Source organism: Gracilinanus agilis, chromosome 2, assembly GCF_016433145.1.
Source record: "Gracilinanus agilis isolate LMUSP501 chromosome 2, AgileGrace, whole genome shotgun sequence".
Classification (NCBI taxonomy): Eukaryota; Metazoa; Chordata; class Mammalia; order Didelphimorphia; family Didelphidae; genus Gracilinanus; species Gracilinanus agilis.
This window is the reverse complement of record NC_058131.1, coordinates 610,377,919-610,402,702: the sequence shown is the minus strand read 5'-3', so window position 1 is coordinate 610,402,702 and position 24,784 is coordinate 610,377,919. Positions and strand designations below refer to the sequence as shown.

Below are 24,784 nucleotides of genomic sequence, written 5' to 3'. Positions count from 1 at the left end.
AGGCGGTACACACTCAGAACCGCCCCGCCCTGGGTGCTTCACACTTCCGCTTCCGGGCTGCCGAGCCCACCCTGCACTGCAGGAAGGGGGAGGAAGACAAAGAGAAAAGGGGAGAACGTGCGACCTAGTCCTACGCAGGCCACTCCCACCCGGGACCCAACCCACAAGGCCCCGCCTTTCATTTAAGAGTCAGCGGGAGTCAGTGGACTGAGAAAAGTTGGGTGCTGGGAAGTCTACCCCACCTCCTCTGGCTTTGCCAATCAGCAGGGCTCATTCTTGGTCTCAGCTCTTCTCGGATTGGCTGAGGGGAGAGACGCTACTCAGCCTGGGGCCACGCATTCTTCGCCCTTACCTACCGGGGCTGGGTGGAAATGTTCCTGGGAGTTTCTAGTTTAAAGTTAACACCCGGGCCCTTGGGGTTGGGAGCTGGAGGAGGAAGGTTTGGAGCGGAGGATGGATATGAAGGTGGCTTTTTGCCCTTTTTAGAAGTCTAGTTTGGGAGAAGGAATATATATATAAATAGCCTGTGCTTAGACGAGCAGAACTCAGTTTGGAGGGTGCTTTGCCCAAGTTTACCTTTCGCTCAGCTTCCCTACCCATGCCTGGAAGCGGTGCAAACCCCTCTTGGGCATCTTTTAATAGAAATGAAAGCTGCCCTCTTCGCCGCTTTCGCCGATGCTGACGCTTACGGGTAACTAGCCGAAAAGTTATTCCCTGGGGCCAAGCACCAAGTCAGTGCCCACAGTTTCTCCAGCTTTAGGAACCTACCCGAACAAACTCGGTAGGGAAAGCAACCGGAGACAGAGGGCGGGGCTTGGAGTCCGGAAGACCTGGGGAGCTGGAAGACCTAGTTCTCAGGCTTGCTTCTCAGAGGTTAATTAGATGTGTGACTCTGGTCAAGTCACTTTGCCTTAGTCTGTTTCCTCATCTATAAAATAGGGATCATTACTATGCTCATATAATAATTACATATAATGTTTATATAGGATAAGTAATTATATAATTATTATATGAGCACCCATCTCAGGGTTGTTGTGAGGTTCAAGTGAGATAATGTGTATTGTTATATATTTATACTTATATATTTTATAAATAAAAATGAATAATAAACATTTCTGTATAATGTATACAGTGATTTTGCATCTATAATATATAAAACACTTTGCAAACCTTAAAGCCCTGCAAAAATGTGGTGTTATATATCCCTCCTGGGTCTCAGTTTCCTCACTTGTAAATAACTTTAAATTGCCCCTACTATTGTAAGAAATTTTTAGCACCTCCATATGCCCATATTTATTATTTACAAATTAAATATATGAACTAAAGAAAAATTAGCACTACATTATAAAACGAATACAAAAAATGGATATAATGCAATGGATATGATAAAAATAAATTGACATTGATTCAAGGGTCACCACAATTAATTAGATGAATGACATGATTAGATCTGCCCCTTAGGAAAATCGCTGGCATCTATGGATGGGTTAGAGATTGAGATGATCTGGGGAAATCAATTAAAAGTCTATGGCAGTGGTCCATGGAAGAGGTGATAAAGGATTGAGGTGAAATATTGGAGAGAAGGAAATAGATCCAAGAGACATTATGAGAAAAGATTTGGCCATAGATTGGATTCGTGATGTGTGGGATAAAGAGAAGTCCAGAATAACTTCGAAGCTATGAGATTGTAAGAATGATAGTGCTCTTAAAAAGCCTGGGAAGTTCAGTAGAGGGGTGTGTCTTTGGGGGAAGGAGAATGTAATTATAACTCATTCTGGCCATAAAGAGGAAAATAGGGGGCTCACTTGCTGGCAACTCTTTGGAGGGGAAGAGTCCTCTGCTGAGGGGTGCCTGCTAATGTATGGGGGAAGGGGAGGCAGAATGTGGGAACTGTGGGGAGGTTGGTGGGGCCAGTATAATTTTGCCTGCTGTTTCAGGTATATAGCTCACTAGTCAGTCAACTAGCATTTATTAGATTTGAATCTAGCATGTACTGAATGCTAGAGATACCAAGAGAGGCAAAAGACAGCCCCTGTTTTCAAGGAGCTTATAGTCAAATGGGAAAGATAAGATGAAAAAACTATGGATAAATTAGAGCTAACCTACGGGGGAGGGCACTGGCATTAAGGGGAATGGGAAAGGATTCTTGCATTCTTGTAGAAGATGGGATTTGAAATTTGAAGAGTTCTTGTCTTGTGTTTTTTTTTTTTTTTTTTTTTTAAAGTTGATTAACTACTTCAACACTTTTGGTTTTCTCTATAATCCTATTGATTTTATTTAATGCATATAAACGTTGTTCTCAGAAGAGGTCCATAAATTTCACTAGACTTCCAAAAGGGTCATTTGACACAGCCCCCACAGTAGATTATAACAGCCCCAAGGGGCCCACGCCCCAAGAGCCCAGGAATGTCGGAGGTTGGTGGGGGTGGAGTGGGGAATTATTTAAGAGATGGCTTGGTGGTGCGAAAGCCTGGTTTACTATCTTCTAGAAGGGCTGGGGAGGATGGGATTCAAATCATCTTCCTACCCTCTCATTGGTTGATTACGCACCCCCTGGGGGCGGTGTCAATCCAGGACCCTCTGAGCTTATTCCACCGCCTCCCATATTGGAGACCATTGGCCTCAAGACTACTAGGTTCTTTTCTTCTGTGTTCAAACTGCTGAGACCTGGATGCAAGGTATGTAATTACTTACTGGCCTTAAGGTGCTCAAATGCCAGATTTGATAGTATAACACTCACTTCGACAATATCAAAAGGAACCAACATCAAACGTAGGGGATGGAATAATAAAGCCAAGGAGCAACATTGGTACTACTTTTTCGAAAATTAATGTGTAGGATTTTTGTAACGTTTATTTACTGATAAATAGAAACTTTTATTACTGGTAAATAGCAAAAGGATACAGTTGTAACCACTTTTTTTAAAAGTTACGCTTATTTGTTTGGGGGCTTTGGGATCTGTTTTGTGTGGTTTGTGATTGTCAGAGGAAAAAGTGGTAAATTAAAAAAAAATGTATGGAACATGGTATAATAGAAACAGCACTGGCTTAGGACTTTAAGGTTGTGGGTTCAAATTCTGCCTCTGATATTTACTGTTGAACTAATCATTTAACCTTTCTGGACCCCTGTGCCCTCCTTTAAAAGTGTGTGTGGGGGGTAAGTTTGATGACCTGTAAGGTCCTTTCTACCTCTACATTTATAAGCCCACTTCCCTTTATAGTGCTGTGATTTTTCATGATTCCCCAAAGCTCCCAATCCTTTTACACCCACACCTGTGGTATTGTTTTTGAGTGTGCTGAGCTTTCCCCTTTCTGCATATTTATGCTGTGACTTATGCCTAGAATTAATTCCCTCCACCTCCATTTCTGCCTAATCTTCATGGCCCAGGTTAAGTTTCTTCTCTTTTGTAAAGACTTTCCCTTTCTAGTTAATGAGCTTTTCCTTGGAACCTGGATGGCACTTACTAAAAACAAACAAATTATTCTTACCAAGCCTGGCGCTGATTGTTAAATTTTCATTGGGAGCTGTTACACTTAGGAAATTAGTCAGTTATACAAATCAAAGCTTGATTTATTATTTGGACGTCTGAAAGTGATAGAGAAACTGTTACTAATGCAAAATAACTTTAAGAATATTTCCTAGGAGGCTCTGTGGCCTGAGAGCCAAGTCCTGGAGGCTGGGAGGACCTGGGTTCAAATTTGACCTCTTGACACTTCTTAGCTGTGAGACCCTGGGCAAGTCACTTAATACCAATTGCCTCACCCTTACTACTCTTCTGCCTTGGAAATGATACCAATTCTAAGACAGAAGGTAAGAGTTTAAAAAAAAAAAAAAAAGCATTTCTTACATACATTCCTTCCCCAACCCCCAGTTCTTTGGTTAAACATTTACCAGCACATGGCTGACTGAATTCTCCAGTCCCCTTTTATTTGCATGTTGTTTCACAGGTAGTATAGATGCTGACTAAATAGTTGTTGAATCAATTAATTCATACTAACTGGGCAATATTAGGAAAGGTTATATGGAGGAGGTGGGGCTTCCTCATAGATTGAAAGAGAGAACAAGCTTCAGTGGCTACAAAGGAGGAAGGAGGTTACAGAGGCAAGAATTAGCACTCAAGAGAAAAATATTGGGGAGTAGTAGAGAGTAAGTTTAGATAGGTACGGTAAGGTTCAGGTTGTAGGGGGCCTTGGGTGTCAGTCCTCAGGGAGTCATTCTGGATTCTTGAAGGGGTTGGGGTAACATGTTTTCAGTATAGTTTAGGTTATTTTGAAGTTGCTCATTATAAAAGAATATATATGGTTAAGAAAAGTACCAAGAGCTAGGTGGTACAATGGATAGAGCACCTGTCCTGGAATCAAGAAGACCTGAGTTCAAATGCTGCTTCTGACATTAGTTGTGTGACCTTGGGCAAGTTACTTAACCTCTGTTTCCCTCAGTTTCTTTATCTGTAAAATAGGGATAATAATAGCGCCTATCTCCCTCGGTAGCTAGATGGTATATGATAATAGCACCTATGTCCCTTGGTAGCTAGATGGTCTACGGTGGATAAAACAGAATGCTGGACCTGGAGTCAGGAAGAGTTCTTCCTGAGTTCAAATCTGGCCTCAGACATGTATTAGCTGTGTGACCCTGATGGCCTCAATTTCCTCATCTGTAAAATGAACTGGAGAAGGAAATGGCAAACCACTCTAGTATCTTTGTCAAGAAAACCCTAAAAGGGGTCATGAAGATAACTCAATAATATCTCTCAGGGTTATTATAAAGACTACCTTAGTACAGTGTCTAGCACTGAGTATGTGCTATACAAACATTAGCTATTATTATATATGAGGTTAGTAGGTAAATTATGAGAAAAATGTCTAAATGATTCCCCTTCATTAGTGTTATCTATTAGGTATCGACTGTATTAAGCAACCGTAGAGCTTTGGAAATAATCAATTAAATGGATCTTCTGACCCATGACTGGCTAGCATCCTCTTCAGAAAGTCATTTCCTTCTCAGGGCCTCATTCCTCACCTTTAATATAAGAAAACCGAACTAGATGATCTCTCCTAGCTCTAGTGTTCTATTTGAATAGAAAGAAGAAAAAAACAAAATCTTATATAAAATCTAGATAATATAGTCTTTAATATAATGTAATATAGTATTATAATATGTAATATAATATGCAACATATTATAATGTAATATAATGTTATAATAGATGATACATAATGCTATAACAAAATACAATATCCTAGTTTAATAATATAGTATTGTATTAGGCAGTATAGGAGAAAAAACACTAGCTTCTTTAGGTGTAATGAATCCCTCAGATCATGAACATTATAATTAAGGTGGAAAAATTCGTTCATTAAATGATAGAGTGAGGCAGGTGACTTCAGCCAGATAAGTTTATAAAAAAATAAAAAGAAGTACTATTTTATTATTTGATGTTAGTCAAAATTTGTGCAGGTAGGGCAAAAGGCTATGGGTTATTTGCACTTCTAATTGGGTTAGAACAGGTTCTTGGGCTTATTTAGTACCAAGCTAATCTGTGATGAATTAGCCTCTTTTCTGAATCTGATGGAATTTAGAATTCTTGTTGTTTTTTTTTTCCATTTCTCTAAAAATTTATTTGGACAGCTATAGTTTTCTTAATCAAGTGATAAATGTCTTCTGGAAGGTCAAGATAAGTCCCTTAGATTTCAATATTATCAATATTTTATTTACCAGTTCAGGCCTATCACTTTCTACCTATCTATCGCAATAATAGCCTTTTGGTGGGTCTCCCTGCCTCAAGTCTTTCCCTCTTCCAATACAAACCATCTTTTACTTAGCTGTGCAAATCTGACCATAACCCTGCTGTATTCAACTAACTCCACTGTAGAATCAAAAATAAATTCCTGTTTTGGCATTCAAAGCCTTTTATTACCTGCCTGTCTCTCTCCAGTCTTATTAATCTTACACCAAACTGTATATTCTTTTTTAAATTAAGTTTATTTATTTAATTAATTTAGGATATTTTCCCATGGTTACATGATTCATGTTCTTACCCACTCTTCCTCCCATCCCCCCTCCCATAGCCAATGAGCAATTCCACTGGGTTTTACTTGTGTCAAGTAAATTGATCAAGACCTATTTCCATATTATTAATATTTGCATTAAGGTGATCATTTAGAATCTACGTCCCCAATTGTATCCCCATTGTGATCAATCATATGTTTTTCTTCTGAGTTTCTGCTCCCACAGTTCTTTCTCTGGATGTTGTAGGAATTAAATTTTAATGGTTTGACTAAAATATATGAAGTTTATAAATAATATGGTAGTCGCCAATTCAAAGTATTATTGCTCAAAGTCGAAATGACTTTAATAGCTTTTATTTACAAAAGAAGTGGAAAGAGTGAAAGTAGAGAAATACAGAAGGGTAGAGAAGACATTAGCCTATCTAACTAAATATTGCTCCAGTGCTATGACTCAGCCAGGACTTGTTGACCTTCAGCCGGAATTAAACTCTTTCCAGAAGACAGGAAGGGAAAGCCAGCTATCTACTCACCTAAATTCCCTCTAAGAGGCAGGTCAAGACCATGACTCAAGCTGAAGGTGACTCCTGAGGCTGACTTTTTCCCTTTAGCTTACCTTCTTCCTCAAGCTGACTTCCTTCTTGAAGTCCAACTCCTTCTTGAAGCCAACTTCCTTCTTGGAGTTGACTCCCTTGCCCCAGAAATTCAGGGCCTTTTATAGTGGCTTCTTATCCCTTCCCCTTTTCACAAGGGCCAATCACAGCTTCCAAATGGCCTAGCACTGCCAAAAGGCAGTGTTAATGCCCTTCAATTGAAGAATGGCTAGACAAATTGTGGTATCTGTTGGTGATGGAATACTATTGTGCTGAAAGGAATAATGAACTGGAGGAATTCCTTGTGAACTGGAAAGACTTCCAGGAAGTGTGAAAGGAACAGAACCAGAAGAACTTTTATACACAGAGATGGACGTATTGTGGAACAATCAAATGTAATAGACTTCTCTATTAGCAGCAATGCAATGATCCAGGACAATTCTGAAGGACTTATGATAAAGTGCTATCCACATCCAGAGATAGAACTGTGGGAGTAGAAACACGGAAGAAAAGCAACTGCTTGAACACATGGTTCAATGGGGATATGACTGGGGACATAGACTCTATAAACGATCATTCTAGTACAAATATTAATAATATGGAAATAGGTCTTGATCAATGATACATGTAAAACCCAGTGGAATTGCTTGTTGGCTATGAGAGGGGGTGGGAGGAGAGGAGGGTACAAATATGAATCATGTAACCATGGAAAAATATTCTAAATTAATTAAATAAAATTTTAAAAAAGAATCTCTGCCTTAAAAAATAAAATAAAATAAAAGGGGGTAGCTAGCTGACTCAGTAGATAGAGCCAGGCTTGGGGTTGAGATGGTCCTGGGTTCAAATGTGGCTTCAGGCATTTCCCTGATGTGTGACCCTGGACAAGTCACTTAACTCCATTTGCCTAGCCCTTACTGCTCTTTTGTCTTGGAACAGAATATGGATTCTAAGACTGAAGGTAAGGTTTTTGTTTGTTTGTTTGTTTTTTTAGAGAACCTTTGCCTTAAAGATATAATTTCACTGTTACCAAGACAATTTTCTTGGTGCCATTACTGTAGGAAGCTATTGAATATTCTGGTCTTTCTTGATTTATTTTCTTCTGTTCATATAAAGACTTTTAACCTGTAGACCTCCGACACTTTCTTTCAATGTTAGTCACACATTTGACCTCAGTCAAATTATTTGATCTCTTTGCCTGCCGGTTTCTTCCTCTCTTGAAAGCTGCACAAATACCTCAAATTCAATTTATCTGAAACAGATTCTTCTGCTGGTTCATTTTAGACTCTAATGTGTTCCAGAAATCAGGGCTTTGTTTTGGCTGGCAACTTGTCAAGGCTTCCCAGCCAATAGGGGCGAAAGAATGGGCTAGCACAGTGATGGGAGCTTAGTCTGTCAAAATTTGCCAAAAAACCGATCATAACTGGGGTGGTGTGTCACTTCGAGAAAAAAACCATAATTTTGCGATATTTATAGGTTAAATAAAAATGTATAATTGTAATATATAACTGTATTTAATAAACCAAAATAGGTAGAATTGTCATTTATAGTGCAGTGTTTCCCAAAATGAGTCCCAAAGTGGGTGCTACCACCCCCTGGTGGGTGCTGCAGCGATCCAGGGAGGTGGTGATGGCCACAGGTGCATTTATCTTTCCTATTAATTGCTATTAAAATTTAAAAAAAAATAATTTCCAGGGGGCTAAGTAATATTTTTTCTGGAAAGGGGGTGGTAGGCCAAAAAAAGTTTGGGAACCATTGGTTTATACTATACTACAGCAGATGTTTCATCCTTGGCATGAAGCCCCATACTTCTCTGCATGTGACTGCGTGTCATCGAAAATGGCTATGCATGTCAGTACTGACACACATGTCACAGGTTTGCCATCACCGGGCTAATATCAACTATCTGAGTAGTACTGGGATTAAGGGAAGGGGAAGAAAGGTGAACTGCCCTACAAGCAAGAAGAAATAACTAGGAGGTAGATAGGTGGCAGCTAGGTGGCTCAGTAGATCGAGCCAGGCTTGGAATCAGGAAGTCCTGGGTTCAAATGTAGCCTCAGACACTTTTGCAAGTCACTTAACTCCTGTTGCTTAGCCCTTAACAGATCTTTTGCCTTGGAACCAATACTTAGTATCAATTCTAAGTCAGAAGGTTAGGGTTTAAAAAAAAAAAAAAGCTAAAAATCTGTCATCAATCAGCATTTATTAAGCACTTACCTACCTCGTGGCAGACTCTGTACTAAGGGCTGGAGATGCAAAAAAACCAAACAAACCAAACATATAAACAAAAAAAATTCAGTCCTTTTTATCTATCCATTGTTTTGCTAAGTGCTTTCCGTATCTGATTTCATTCGATCCTCACCACTACAAGAAGAGGTGCTATTATTATCCACTCTCATTTTATGAGGAGGCTGGGAACTGTTGTGACTTGCTCTGGGTCAAAAAGCTAGTTAAATTGACTTAAAATTGAGATTTTCCCATTTCCAAATCCTGTGCTCTATCTTCTAGCCTTACTAAGTACAAACTTGCCTTTAAAACACTCCTTTTATCTAAAGCTTTTTTATTCATGGACTCTTGTGGGGAGAGGAATGATCTAAAGCCTACATTTTACTATTTATGTTAGTAACTTCTACTGACTTCCTATGCTTGCAGGCTATCCCTAGGTTTATCTCTATTGTTCCCTTTGCATTCCTCAAATGCTTGTTCCTAGGGTTTTTCTTTCCTGTAACCTCCGAATCTGATCTCTAGGCTCAATTAGGAGCCCCATGCACCTAGTAGGCAGTTAAAAATGCTTGTTGATCGACCCTTCAGTGGGCATGCCCCACAAGCTACACACGTTCTTCTTTGTGTGCCTTTTTTTTTTTTTTTTTTTTTTAAACCTTTGATATAGTCCTCCTGGGAATGCCCCATTCGGCCGGAGTCACCGCTTTCGGGAAAATTTAGCTAATTACTTAAGTTCACAGGACTCCGACTTTCCCCTGAATTCCCATGGAATTGTCTACTCCTCTAGGACTCCTTGCGTGCCACCTAACTTTGTTATTTATTGTTTTACCAACAGTCTGGTTTGCAAAATGGATTGTAATCTCCTTGAAGACAGGAACCATATTTTATTCACTTTGTGTCTACAGTCTCTTGAATATAGTCCCTGCTCGATGAATATGTGTTTTATGAGGTTGATGGCAGAACTGGTTTTCAGATTCATTAAACTGGGGAAACTAGAGGTTAAGGAGAGGGGCCCCTTACCGTGGAGAAGTTCTACAAATAGGTAGGATTCCTGGGATAGTGGAATGTCCTAACAGTTAAACACCGTAATTAGATTGAATAGTTTTTGCTTTCCAAAGCCACACCCAGACTGCGACAACCTTCCTAATGGGGGAGGGGTGTGCCGCCGGAGATGTAGAGAAGACCACGAATGGTCGGCAGACCCCAGGAAATAAAAGTGGACCTAATGGTCCCCGGGACTGAACTATGTGGATCGCTTAGGGAGAACACAAGCATACCCATTAGGCACTTTAAAGCATGCTGACTTTAATGTGCATCTTTGCACCCTTAAGCGAGCTTGTTTTTTTTTTTTTTTTTTTTTTATGTATATTCAATCTACTTGTGCTTAGTTTATTCGCCTCCATCTCTCACTCCTAGTTGCGGGGCCCCTTCAAGATAGGAATCTATCTTAATTTAGTTTTGTGTCTTCCCAGAGTCCATCCCCTCCAGACGCTTTAAGTCTGTTTGGCTCATGAATAAATCAATTAATTTTTTCTTCCTGAAACGTCATTGTATAGAGGCTGGGAAGCGGCGGTTCTAATCTTGATTCTTGTCACTTACTCGAGCCTCAGTTTCCCCAGCTGTCAAGTGACGGGCTGGATTCTCTGAGCCCAACTCAGACCTCTACCAGGCAGTTTGCTAGGCTGAGCTCATTAAGACCACTTCTAGGGAGGCAGTTCCCTCCTCCTCCAAAAAAGGCCCCGGGACCCAGGAGTGAGAAATCAGGAAGTAGGGAAAAGGGGTGTTAGGCTCCCAACGGGATCAGCGACGGCTGTCTTCAGAGGAGCGGCAGGTTGGTGCCTCAGCAGGGTCCCGGGGGGCGCGCCTATGCGCGTGTACGCCAGTGCCTGGGTCTGTGTCCGGAGGGGCGGGGGGCTGGCTCGCGGCCCGGGGAAGCAGTGCGCGCGGCCGTCGGAGTGTGCGCAGCCGGGCCTGCTCCCCAGCGTCCCCGGTGGCGGCTGCGGCTGCGGGCCGGAGCCGGGCCGAGCAGGAAGCGGCGCGACGCGGTGCAGCTCGGCCTCCGAGCCGGGCCCCAGTGGGCAGGGCCGGGCCGGGCCGGGCCGGGCTGCGGCATGGGGAGGCCGGGGCCTAGGCCCGGGGCGGCCCCTGCGCGGCCTAGCAGACGCCGGGCGGCCGGGCGCCCCGGTCGGGAGTGGGCGGCCCGCCCGCCAGCCGGCCAGCTTCCCTGCTGCCCTTTCGCTTTCCTCCTCCCGCTCGACGTCCCTCCCTGCCGGGCCGCCCCAGCCAGGGCCCGCCGCCCGTCCGGCTCCCGCCCCCGCTCCGCCCCCGGAGCCGCAGCCCCGCCCGCCACCGCCGTCGCCATGTTGTGGCTCCCGCTGCCGGCGCTGGGGACTTAGTGAGCGGCCAAGCCTGGGCCTGACGCCGCCGCTGTCGCCGCCGCCGCTGCCCGGGTAAGTGGCCGCGGGCCTAGGGGCCAGGCGCAGGGAGGGGGAGACGAGCACGCCGCTACCGTCACCGCCGCTCCCGACCCAGCCTCTCCAAGGAGGCCGCCGAAGCGCGGCGCTACTTTGCGCCGCGGCCCGCCCCACCAGGCGCACCTACCCGTCTCGGCCGCCTTCCCCGTAGGCGGGCCGGACATCTACTTCCCGCCCCGCTGAGCCCCCGAGCTCCCGCGCCTTGCCGGGGAAGGAAGCTGCTGTCTCTGGGGGCATGCCCAGCGACCTGCTCATCCCCTCGACAGCACACAGCCCCTGCGAGCGCCCCGCGGGCGGCACGGAACGCCGGCACCCAGACCCTGCCCACCTGGACCCCGCGGGGCCCCCTGGAGGGCTGGGGGAAGGCAGCGCGCGTCCGGGGCAGGCGGGCATTGGGGGCCCAGAGGGGGGCACAGGCCTGCTGGGCGGAAAGGAAGTCTCTTCGTCCGTGGGCTCTTCCTGCCAGACGTGGGATAGACAGACGGACCACTCTTAGGGGGACTTCGGGAAAGGCAAAGCTGTATCAGGTAAATCACATCCTGGTCCCAGATGCCAGTGCTACCCAGATCCGGGTGGGCCAACAGTGGGGAAGTGAGTGTGTATGTGTGTAAGTGTGGGAGGAACGGTGCCAGCGTGTCTGTCTGTCCGATCGACCATCTGTCGGGGACACTCTCGGCTGAACTAACAGAGGTCGGTCATCGCGGATAAGGAAGGCTCCTCTCTTCACACACGGATTTGGCCATTTCTGGGGCTGCTTTGGAAGGTTGGTACAATTCTTAGGGAGGCCAGAGGGGGCACCAAAATTCTGGACAAAAAGAAAACCATCACCAACTACCTAAAGAAGGGAACCAGCCCTACCCCCTTAGGGCCAGGTGATTTTGGGCCCATTTGCCTTCACTTACATTTTGGGCCCGTATGGGGTCAGAATTGTTTAATTCCTTAAGTAGATGCCTTTATTGTACTTGAGTTTTCTCCAACCCTTTTACCAACCTTTTTCTAGAAAGTAGGGGTTAGAGGTCATGGTTACCTTGGTGGAGGGACTGTGGATGTTCACTGTGGCTAGGCATGATTACATTGGAACCCTGAAGGTTCCATAAGGACAAGCTCATAGCATCTTGGATTGGAAGAGGTAAGATAGATAGTCACCTACTCTACCCTATCTCTTGTGGATTGCTTCCACATTGTACTCTCGTTGGTAGATTTTCCATGTTCAGTGGGGCTCTTGCCTGATCTGATTATTTGGTTTATTCTTGTCCCTTCCTAGGGTGAAAATGGGCTACAGGCACAGATTTGAAGGAGTGTGTCATGACAGCTCAGATTTAGGGAATTTTAGCAGGTACTCTTTCTAGGAGCTAGTGGACCTTAAGGCCCACTCACTGATTTATAGCTGGGATTGAGCTGGGCAGGTGCAGGTCAATGTTGAGAGGAGATATTTAGAGCTTAGAGAGCTTGGATCTGTGGCTGAGTTAGAGTTTAAGGGGGCTATTCAGTTCTACAAGCATAGGAAATCTTATGGGAGATGTTAGGTTTTGTGGAGGTGTTTTTCTTTTCCTTTTTTTTTGCACACATTGGGAACTAAGTCTCTAGGGGATGGGAAGAAATGATTGATGGGTGCATTTGCTAAGGGTTTGGTAGTATAAAAGAGATTGAACTTTATTATAATAAATTCAAGAAAAACATTTATTTAGAGGTTGTTGTATGCAAGTCTTTATAAGAAAGTTGATGGAAATAGTTGAAATCCTTGGATTTGGACTGTGATTTGGGTGGTGGATCATAATTGAAGGACCAGCCTAATTAAATTTGCAGAGGCTTGTTAGTACAAAATTGACAGTTAAGTAATTCATTTTGGTTATAGTAATGCCTTTTTTATGATTCTGTATAGGTTTCTGTTACACTATTCTATCCTGATTCTGCTACCTGTCCAAGTGACCCTTTCCAGTTTCTTTTGCTGGATCTTTGTCCATTATGTCCACTCACAGTTAGTGTCCCCAGGCCTTTGCCCTGGGACCCCTACTTTTTTTCCCTTTTATACAGTTTCACTTGATGATCTCATTAGCTCCAAGGGATTCAATTTTTATCACTATACTGATGATTCTCAAATCTACATATCCATAGCTAGCCTACCTCCTAAGCTCTAGGATCACACCTTTTATTTGACATAAAGAATTGGATGTTCTATAGACATCTTAAGCTTTAATTTGTCTGAAATGGAACTGTTCCTCCATACCCTTCTTCCCATCTTTTCTCAACTTCTTTTTTATTGTCGAGGACATCATCCTATCAGTCACCAGGATCACAACCCAAATGTCATCCTAACCCTCTCTCGCCTTCTTCCCTTTTCTACCTTTCCCCCCATATAATCTATTGATTTTACCCTTGTAACATTTCTACAATATATGCTCCTTTCTCTCCTCTGAGGTTGTAACCTCTCTGGTGCATGACCTCATCACCTCATAACTAGACTATTGGAATAACCTTTTGGTTGATTTTCCTGTCTCTAGTCTCTCCAGTCAGTAAGTAAACATTTATAAGTGTCTACTGTGTGCCAGGTATTGTGCTCAGAGAAAGACAGAAAGAAAGGCAAAAGATAACTCTTCCTCTTGAGGTGCTCACAGTCTAATGTCCAAATAGCTCTGTATATAAAAGATGTGGGGATACCTCAGAAATATTGTGCTTTTGGTTCCAGACCACTGCAACAAAGTGAGTATCACAGTAAAGAAAGTGACACTTTTTTTTATTTCCCAGTGAATATAAAAGCTTTATACTATACTACAGTTTGTAGGTATGAAATAGTATTTTGTTTACAAAAACAATGTACATACCTAGATTTTAAAATACTTTATTGCTAAGAAATGCTAACCTTCATTTGAGCCGTCAGAGAGTTATAATCTTTTTTTCTGGTGGAGAATCTTGCCTTGATGTTGATGGCTATTGTGAGTGATCAGGGTGGTGGTTAATGAAGGTTGGGGTTCCTGGCAATTTCTTAAAATAAGACTAATGAAGTTTGCCTTATAGACTTCTTTGACTTGAACCCATAGAGACTATTGTAGGGTTATTAATTGGACTAATTTCAACATTGTTATGTCTGAGGAAGGAGAGAAGAGAGAGGAGTGGCTAGTTGGGGAAGAAGTCAGAACACACAACATGTAATGGTTAAGTTCACCATCTTATGGGTGAGGTTGGTGGCACCCCAAAACAATATAATAATAATGAAATAGTTTGAAATATTTTGAGAATTGCCAAAATGTAACACAGAGACAGGATGTGAGCACATGCTGTGAAAAAAAATGGATCTGATAGATGCTGATAGGACTTGCTAGACACAGGGTTGCCACAATCTTTAATTTGCTAAAAACAAACAAAACAAAAAACTGAAATTATCTGCAAAGCACAACAAAAGAAGGTATGCCTATAATACACAGACTAAAGTGGAGATAATTAACAGAGGGGAGGCACTAACATTAAATATCGATCCAATTAAAGAATAAGTGTGACCATACCACCACCCTATTTAATCAGCTCCAGGAGTTCCTCACCTCCAAGATCTAATAGAAAATCCTCTGTTTGGTGTTCAAAACCCTTTATAACCTGGCTCCTTCTTGCCATTCTAACCTTACACTTTGATCCCCCTTCTCCTCCCAGTAGTCTTTCATCCAGTGACACTGGCTTTGCTGTTCCTTCCTTAAGACATTCTATCGAATTCTCTCTCTCCTTACTTCCCTAAGTTCTCAGCTAAAATTACACCTATAAGATTCTTTTTCTGATTTCCTTAATGCTAGTGCCTTCTCTCTGTGATTATCTCCAATTTTCCTGTATATATTTTGTTTGAGTTAGTTGTTTTCCCTATCAGACCATGGCTCCTTGGAGGCAGGGACTTCCTTTTACCTTTTTTGTGCCATCAGACTTGGCCATGATTCTGAAAGAGATGAGAGATAAAGGTAAGTCCAAGGATCTAGACATCTTTATTCCTCCCCCCTTCTCTTTTTCCTATAATGTGTTATAATGATGCTCTTTGGGACTGAAATGTTGTTAATCCATCCTTTTTGAAAAAGACCAATGACATCATGAGAAGGAGTTGGATTTAAGTGAGGCCTTCCTGGCCAGATGGTTTTACTGCATGCTACAGCTTCTTGGAGCCACAGGTGAGTATTGGATGACAGGTAGACACCAAAGGTAGATGAAAAGCCCTGAAAAGGATTAGGAGCCCTCACACCAGAGGTGCTGATCCTCTCTGAACACCCCATACACCTCAGGATTGAAATAGGTGAATGAATGGTTAAGTAGTTTTTAATACATATGTTGTCAAAGAAGTTGTTCAGAGGTCAGTGACCTTGGGCACAATGGAGAAAATATTAGTTTAGAACAGGTAGCTTTATAAAGAAATCCTTTAAAGATGTGTGATCTACTGATTGAAGAAGCACCACTCTTCCATGCCTTAGTGCATTATAGAATACAACTCAGACATGATTTGCTTTGACCAGAATAAGTTATTGGGCATGGAAATGTCTAGTAATAAACTATTCCCTTTAGCTGGACTCATCAGTTGACAGTTCCTCACAAGGTCTGTATTGGAAGCCTTTCCAGTTTGGTAATACTTGGCACAGTTTCTGCTCTGTTGGCATGATGATTTATTTCACACTGTGGTGTGGAAGTGTACCCAGGTTTTCATAACATGAAATAAGCACAATAATTGTCATGTATATAAAATAATATTTGATAAATATATGAAATAATATTTATATGACAAATACATTTATATATGCTATATGTGTGATTACATATACAAAATATATTTGTTAAATGTATCAAATAGATATTTTATAAATGAGCATAAAATATTTTCCTTTTGGAGAGAGTAAAGGAATTTAATCTATAGCATGTGTATGTATGTATGTATGCACGTAAAAAAACCACAAATAGCAGTCAGATTAGAGGAGTACAATTCAGCACTAACTCTTCTATCACACTTGGACTTATTTTGAGTCTCCTAGTTTTAAAGAGGGAGGCAGCTCATTGTCATTTGGATGTCAGTTAATAAAAGAAGAGTTTGCTGGTCTAAGACAAGCTGAGAATAAGAATGCCTCTGATCTCTACAGGTCATATAGTTTTCTTTGTGATTCCTTGATTGGTGACTAATCAGGAAAGATGCTTTAGGTTACTTTAGGAAGGTGTTACCACTTTATAATGCTATATCTCTGAATAATCTTGGACTACACAAGACTTTTCAACTAGGGTATGGATATACAGCCAAAGTTTTTTCTGGACCAATTAAGTGGATCTGGGATCCTTTTTTCTTTTCTTTTTAATTTGTTGCAGAATATCTAGCATCCAAATGATCTCTACTATGTGTGAAGGTATACCCTTAGAAAAATCTTTTTTTTTTCAGTTGACCTTAATTGCTGCCTGAAGGTGCAAGAAATTTTAGAGATAGGGTGCTGTGGATGTTCATTATCTCCTGTAAACCAGCCTCCCTGAGATGTATCCTAAGTCATGGGAACATTGCTCAATTGGAGCATCTTTAAAGAAGAAAAGAGGGGCAGCTGGGTGGCTCAGTGGATTGAAAGTCAGACCCAGAGATGGAAGGTCCTGGGTTCAAATGTGGCCCCAGACACTTCCTAGCTGAGCAGGTCACTTAACACCCATTGCCTAACCCTTACCACTCTTCTGCCTTGGAACCAATACCCAGTATTGATTCTAAGACGGAAGGTAAGGGTTTAAAAAAAGAAGAAAAGAAAAAGAAAGGGAAATAAGGAAAAAGAAAAGGAAAGGGATAATTTGAAGTTCCTTAGCCCATGTTGAGACATATTAGTTCAAAGTCTTCTCTTGGAGTTTTGTCAGGGACAGCCCATAGCTATCTCTGGATTAGGGATTCTCGGCATCTTGCCATATATACTTTCCAGACTCTTAACTGAACTGGTTGGTTGGTCATAAAAGTTTCTTCATTACCTAGATACACTATTAAGACTTTATAAATCTTAGAGCCCTAAAAATAAGTGTGATTAATATCAATCATTCTTAATTAGAAGTCTTAATTATTTAAAAATCACTCAGAAAGACTACTTGGAACTCCTACTTATCAGTTAGTTCATCAGTTATTTATTCCTATATATAGATGCCCAACTTTGTGCTAGTAGATGCTGGAAAAAAGATGCGTATGCTGGGTCTTACTCTTAAGGATCTTATTTGGGGAAACAAAATTAACCCTCGGAAACTAGAGAGCAGCTAAAGTGTTAAACTGGGGTTTTCATGTTCCCATTCCTTAAGAGGGGTGTGTGTATTATAGTAGTAGGAAGAGAAGATAGGCTCTTCTTTAGGTTCAGGAAGTGAGATGGTGGTTGTAGTAGCCACCTACCCACAAATTTATTCCTGATTACCCCTCCACCAAACCCTCTCCTTTTACTCTTTTTATTTTGAGGTGTGGCAGCTTCCCTAAATTATGTTCCTCCTTTCTACTCTGTTTGGCACAGTGTTGTGATCCTACTGGTTCCATTGTCTCCAAAAGGTAGTCGTAGCTCTTTCAGACAGACAATGCAGAAACTCACTCCAAGAATTAGTTAATAGCCAACTAAAGGCATGCTTTAGATTCAGGATAGACCCTTCTTATGTTTGTTTTGGTTGCATTAGGGACAGTGGAAGGAGGGAGGAAAACAGCTTTAATTGGGGGAGGTTGGGAAGCACCAAAGATAAACTTTACCTATTTAATATTTTTGCCTAGGCTGGACCATCTTATTTCGAAAACAGTTTTGTTGCTGACTTCTGCCAAATTGTGATATTAATTATACGTTTTAAGAGGCTCTTTACTGGTGTGAGGTGAGCAACAGGTCAGTCTGAGGGAAAAAGTAGAACTTTGTGATATGGCATTCCCTCAGTTCTATATCTTTAATGCCTGATTGGAGCTTTCCTGTGTTTCATCTTCTTCTTTTTTTTTTTTTAAACCCTTAACTTCTGTGTATTGGTTCCTAGGTGGAAGAGTGGTAAGGGTGGGCAATTGGGGTCAAGTGACTTGCCCAGGGTCACACAACTGGGAAATGTCTGAGGGCGGATTTGAACCTAGGACCTCCCATCTCTAGGCCTGACTCTCAATCCACTGAGCTACCCAGCTGCTCCTATTTCATCTTCTTAAAGTATTTTTCTTGAAAAGCAGCATTGTTGATGGAATCTGTTGTTTAGCATAGTACCAAAAAATTGTAACATTCTGATCTCTTTCAAACAAAGTAACATTCTATAGTTAGTAACTTAAATTAGGGAACCTTTCTTTTAGCCTGCAGTGAATTTTTTTTCCTACTTTATGAGTGACTATAATTATCAGTACGGTCTGGAAGTCTTTTGAACAGAAACATACTAAGTCTTATACCTGAGATCCATTGCTTGAGATCACTGTAGAAAATTTTATCCTTTTTATCTACAACAGAATAAAATTCTTTTGTTACACACCTACTTGTAATTTGATTTACTAACAATAACTTTTCTACAGTGATTGCTGTTAAATTATCTTTATTTCTAAAAGGAATTTTGCCAAGACAATTGGAGAAATTGGTTTAGTCAACAACTTTTTTAAGGATGCTTTGTCTAGTATCTCTTTGAATATTTCTGTGTGAAAGGAGAGAAATATTCTCATGCTACTAGAAGTCTGGGGAGAGCTGAGTTTTCTGGAACTATGGAAGAAAGCTGGAATGATCTAGTCCTATATCTTATTTGCCTAGTAGCTGTGTATAAGAGACTCATTGAAACTTCTACAATGTACCCTCAAGTTTCTGTGCTGCTACTGAGCTGCTGTGAGTGACTTGAGATTTTCCTTTTCCACTGTGTTGAAAGATAGAAGATATATGGAGGCTTTTAAACTCCCTGACTTCTTCAGCAGCACAGGAGAAGGGAGAGAGTAAAGAGGAATGGTTTTCTGTAGCAGGAGGTAGGGAGATAGTGATTTGTGGTCAGAGTAAAAATTCAGGGAGAGAGAAATCCTGAGAAGGTGACTAACTTCCCTTCCTCTTCCAATGGTAGTCTTGATTTTGGGGAAGGGATTATGTCTGCTGTAGTTTATGTTACCTTTCCTGTCTGCGCCTTTGATGTCTTCCCTTAATCCTCCTGTGGCAACCTTGACCTTGGGTAGGACATTGTATCTGCTGTAGTTTGTATTATGTGGGCCACCTTCTAGATATCATCATGCTTTTCTTAATTAAACTACTTTGCTTATTATGAATAAAAAGAAAAGGGCTACAGCAGTCAATAAACATATTGAATGTTACTTTAACTTTTTAATATTAGATTCTATGGGGAGAAACATATGGAATGTTTTTTTTTAAAAGGAACTTAGTTGGGTGAGTGAAAAACTAACAAACATACTAAGAACTTAATACTCACATGATGTTTGGAGAATGTATGTATGTAATGAATGTCTGCATTTGAGTAGATGAGGTTTTTAAAGCCTTGGAAAGATCACTGGTACATATTTGAACCCTGGACTAAAAGTATAATCTAGTCTGCTCAAATCTAAGGTCCTTACGTGAACCAAGTTTATTTATGGGCTAAGGGTTATTGAATAGGAATTTATTATTTAATGGTTTGGTTAAGACAGTTGAGTTGGCAATCTGGAAATGGGCTAATTACATCTTTGGGAAGTCACTTAACCTAAGTCGCATTTTTCTCTCCAGCTGTAAAGCAGGAGGGTTGGACTAGATGACATTCAAGTCCATGCTAAAGAGTTCAGTGGAAAGTGTACCTTATTTATTTTTTTTTATAACAAAAGGACTCTCTCTATTTGGAATTAAGGAATATGGTTGAAATCCTAGATCTGCCATTTGCTGCTATCTGTGAGACCATGGCAAATCCCTTAACTCCTGTGGGCCTCAGTTGTCTGTTCTGTAACTTGAGAGGATTGGTCTTGAAAGGATCTGAGATCCCTTCTGGCTCTAAATCTGTGGTCCTTTTATAGCTTTGAAATGTAGGATTTTCCTTAAGCTGGGCTTAGTAGGTATCAAAGATCAAACCTCATAGAGGTGTTCTATTGATTTAAGAGACTCTTGTTACCCAAATTTGTCTTTTGGATATTGAAAAATGAATTACAAACTTGTTTTTGTGATAGCTCAGATTTGTGGTATTATATCAAGGAGTATCAAGCTAATTTTGTTTTTTATAACTTGTCTACTTCCATTGCCTCTCTCAAAGAATAAAAAATTGAAAAATAAAATCCTTATAACAGATATGTATAGCTCAATAAATTAAAATTCTATATTGGCTACATCCAAAAAAAGTATGTCCCGTTCTGTAGTTTAAGTCCATCACCTCTCTGGCTGGAGATGGGGGACATGTTTCATCTTCAGTTGTCTGGATTTATGGTTTATCATTGTATCCGATCAGAGTTCTAAAGTGTTTTAAAATTGTTTTTCTCTATAATGTCGTCATTGTTAAAAGGTTGAACTAGTTCCACTCACTTCATTTGGCATCAGTTCATAGAGATCTTCCCAGTTTTCTCTGAAACTTCATTTTGTTATTTTTTTCCCTTGTTTCATTAATTCATATGCCATAATTTGTTTAGCCCCTAACTGGAGGGCACTCCCCTTATTTTTGGCTACTGTAAAAAAGAGTTGCTATAAATCTTTTTGTTCATGTGAGTTATTTTCCTTTTTATTTGATCTCTTTGGAAGATAGTGCTAGTAGTCAAAATATAGCTGGGTCAAATGATATACATAATTTAGTAACTTTGGGAGCATAGTTCCAGATTCTTTTCCAGAATGATTGGACCAGTTCACAGCTCTACCAACACTGGCCTGCCTGGTTTTCCTCCAGCCCCTTCATCAGTAGACTACTGTTTTCCACTTTTGCCATCTTTGTCAATCTGATGATGTAAATTGGGGTTTCAGAATTGCTATAATTTGCATTTCCTTAGTTATTAGTGATTTGGAATTTTTTTTTTGCAGTGTTTATAGTTTGGATTTTTTCCTTTGATAATTGCCTATTCATGTCTTTTGACCATTTGTCCTCTGGGGGAATGACTCAGTCTTATAAATTTAAATCAGTTCTTTATACAGCTTGGAAACAAAACTTGTATCAGAGAAACTTGCTGTAAAGATTTTCCCCCCCCACTTGTTTCCCTTCTGATTTTAGCTCTATTTGATTTGTTTATGCAAAAATTTTAAATTTTATATTACCAAATTGCCCAGTTTTATTTTTTTTTTTTGTGATGCTCTCTGTCCCTTGTTTGTTTTATGATGTCATCCTTAAAGCCATGTATCCATATACTGCTTATCTTGGTATACTGTGTGAAATGTTCAGTCCCTAACTTCTGCCAAACTACTTTCCAGTTTTCCTAGCAGTTTTTGCCAATAACCAAAGTCTTTGGGTTTATCGGACACCATGCTTCTTTATGTTCTCTACCTAATCTGTTCTACTGATTGACCTCTATTTCTTAAACATTAACAAAACATTTTAATGGTATTACTTGTCATTTAATTTGATATCTGTTATAGATAAACTCCTTTTTTCCAAGTTCTTTTCATCATTTTCCATTCTTGACCTTTTATTCCTCTGCATAATTTTTGTTATTTTTTTTCTAGTTCCCTGAACATAATCTTTGTAGTTTGCTGTGGAATTGAGTAAGTTAATTTAGGTAGTTTTGTAAGTTTTTTATATTGGCTTTACTTTGAAAAATTAATATTTAACAATTATTTTGGTCTAGCTGCTATAAAGAATTTTTAAAAGAATGTTTTTATAGTAGTTAATACTTCTGAATGTCTTATCCTGCAACTTTACTGAACTTATTATTTCATTTATTTTTTAGTTGACTCTTTAAAGTTGTCTCAGTGAATTATCATCTGCAAGAAGCAAGAATTTTTTTCTTTTTTCTTTTCTCCTTTATTCCTTTGATATTTCCTCCTTGCATTATTGCTATACGATTTCTAAGACTATGCTAACTAGTAATAGTGATAAATGGGCAGCCTTGCTTTACTATGGAATGCTCTCTAATGGTTCTCCATTACATAACATGTTTGCTCTTGGTTTTATATAGATAGTCTTTACTATATTAAGGAAAGGTCAGTTTACATGCTTTCTAGAGTTTTTAATAGAAATGGATGTTGGATTAAAAATATTTTTAGTATCTATTGACATAATCAAGACATTTTAATTATTAATATTAACATCCGATTATTTATATAAAACTGAAAGAAAAAAGAGATTACACAACAAATGAAGAGTAAAGTAAATTATCAGAAACTATTTTGGCTCATTTATATAAATAGATATATCCAGCTAGGTTCTGATTTGTTATAAGAAACCTGTGGTGGTTTTCTTCTGTTTTCAGAAAGGAGATGAAATAATTTTTAGTTAAAAAATAGCAACAATAAAACCCAGTTCCTACTTTTATTTAACAATTCAACATGGAGTTTTTTTTTTTGCTGTCAATTTTATGTCCGTTTACTTTTCAGAATTTCTATTTTGTTGTTTTGTTGTGGGTCTTTGATTTTTTTTAAGTTTTAAAAAAATTCTGTTTTCAATTTAAAAAATTTTCTATTGTTGATTAAAAAAGTTCCTTTAGAGACAAAATTTTTTTCCCCTAAGAACTGCTTTTGTTCTCTCCATCTCTCTTCTTGCCTTTGCTTTCCTCTCACTTTCCTACTTCCTTCCTCTTTTCCTTTCTGTTTCTTTCTCCTCTCTCTTCTTTTTTCCCCCTTTTTTTTACTCAAGACTCATTTGAGTTCATACACCTGATAAACTGTTAACATAATACCAATTCTTCCATCTTAATTTTTTGCTCTTCCCCTCAGTCCTGCTATTTCTTTGTTTTGTTTTTTTTTGCCTCACCTCATTTATAATACTTTTCTCCTATCTCTTATATCTCTCAAACTTAATTGACTCAAATTCCTTTTCTTTTTAGAAGATCTTATTTGTTATTCCAACATTTTGCTTTTTCACCTTCTCACCACAATCTCCTACTTTCAATTCAAAACACAAGAAAAACAAAGCTATACAAACATGTATAAGTCAAAGCAGGTTTCCACATTGGCTATGTCCAAAAACAAATTATCTCATTTTGTATTTTGAAGGTCCTTTCCCTCTTTCAGTAGTTGGGTTGCTTGTTTCATAATTAATTACTTGGAATCCTGACTGGCCATTTCATTGATAAGAATTTATCCCAATAATATTCCATCACATCTATATACCATAACTTGTTCAGCAGTTCCCCAATTTAGGAACATCACCTCAGATTCCTATTTTTTGCTACCTCGCAGATAGCTATATTTTTAAAAATATATTTTGAATTTGTTTTTTTTTTTTTCATTTTAAAAAATTTTTTTTTAAACCCTTGACTTCTGTGCATTGACCTATAGGTGGAAGATTGGTAAGGGTAGGCAATGGGGGTCAAGTGACTTGCCCAGGGTCACACAGCTGGGAAGTGTCTGAGGCCGGATTTGAACCCAGGACCTCCTGTCTCTAGGCCTGGCTCTCAATCCACTGAGCTACCCAGCTGCCCCCTTGAATTTGTTTTACTTAGAACTGATCCCTCTTTTAATCTACCCTCTAATTCCCCTACTCCCTTCCTCCTATTTCCCTATAGAGGCAAATGTATTTCTATACCCAATTGTGTGTGTATTTTTCTTTTGACTAGTTCACTTGAAAGTGAGATTCAAAATCAGCTGCTTCTCCCTCTTTGTTTGTGTAGATGTCTACTTGTGTACCCTGGTTATGTGAGGTAAGGTTTTTTAACCTTCTTTTCCCTTTCAGTCTATTCCTTCCTTTCCCTTCTAGTCTATTCTTCTCTCTTTCCATTCTTTTCTTAAGATTATCAAGATATAACCACTCACAGCCCTGATGATGATATGTTTCAGAGAGAATATATATTGTTTCCCATATTTGAATGTAAGCAGTTTATCTTTGTTTGGTGCTTTTTATCATTGTGCATTGTGTTTACCTTTTTGTTTCTCTTCACTCTTGTGTTGGAACTTTAAAGTTTCTCTGTAGTTCTGTTCTTTTGAGAAGGATTGCTTGGAAGTCCTCCATGCCATTAAAAGTCCATTAAAAAAGCCTTAAATTTTGCCCTAGAATTGATACTAAATATCAGTTCTAAGACAGAAGTGTAGTAAGGGCTAGGCCAGTGATGATGAACCTATGAAATGCATGCCAAAGATGGCACACAGAGTGCTGTCTGTGGGCATGTCAACCCCCACCCTGCCCCCTGGAGTTTGTTACTAGAAAGGCAGAAGGATTCAGATGGAGTTGCTCCCTTCCCCATCTCCACTGTGCCCGCAACCCAATGGGAGTGCATAGTGGGTAAGGTGGGTGGCTCACAGGTGGCAGAGGTGGAGGGGAGCAGAGCTCTCAGGCCACTCCCCTCCCCCTCTCTACACTTGCTGAGAATATTCCTCACTTCACCCACCCCTCTGTCAGCAACCCAATGTCAGGCTTTCCCTCCCCTCTGTGGGGTAGGGGGTGGGAGTGCACCTGGCACTTGGTGGGAGGGTATGGGATATGACATATGGTCTCTAAAAGATTCTCCA

At 40.3% G+C, this 24,784-nt stretch overlaps 1 protein-coding gene across 1 annotated transcript in view; it reads left to right on the top strand.

The window, feature by feature from the left end:
* The first annotated feature begins 11,195 nt into the window (after positions 1-11,195).
* The window catches only part of ZNF592 (zinc finger protein 592), a 75,480-nt gene continuing 61,891 nt past the window's right edge, over positions 11,196-24,784 (top strand). Inside the window, exon 1 of the mRNA XM_044665489.1 lies at positions 11,196-11,267. The gene's annotated coding sequence lies outside the window, so the exon portion shown is untranslated. The remainder of the gene's footprint in view (positions 11,268-24,784) is intronic.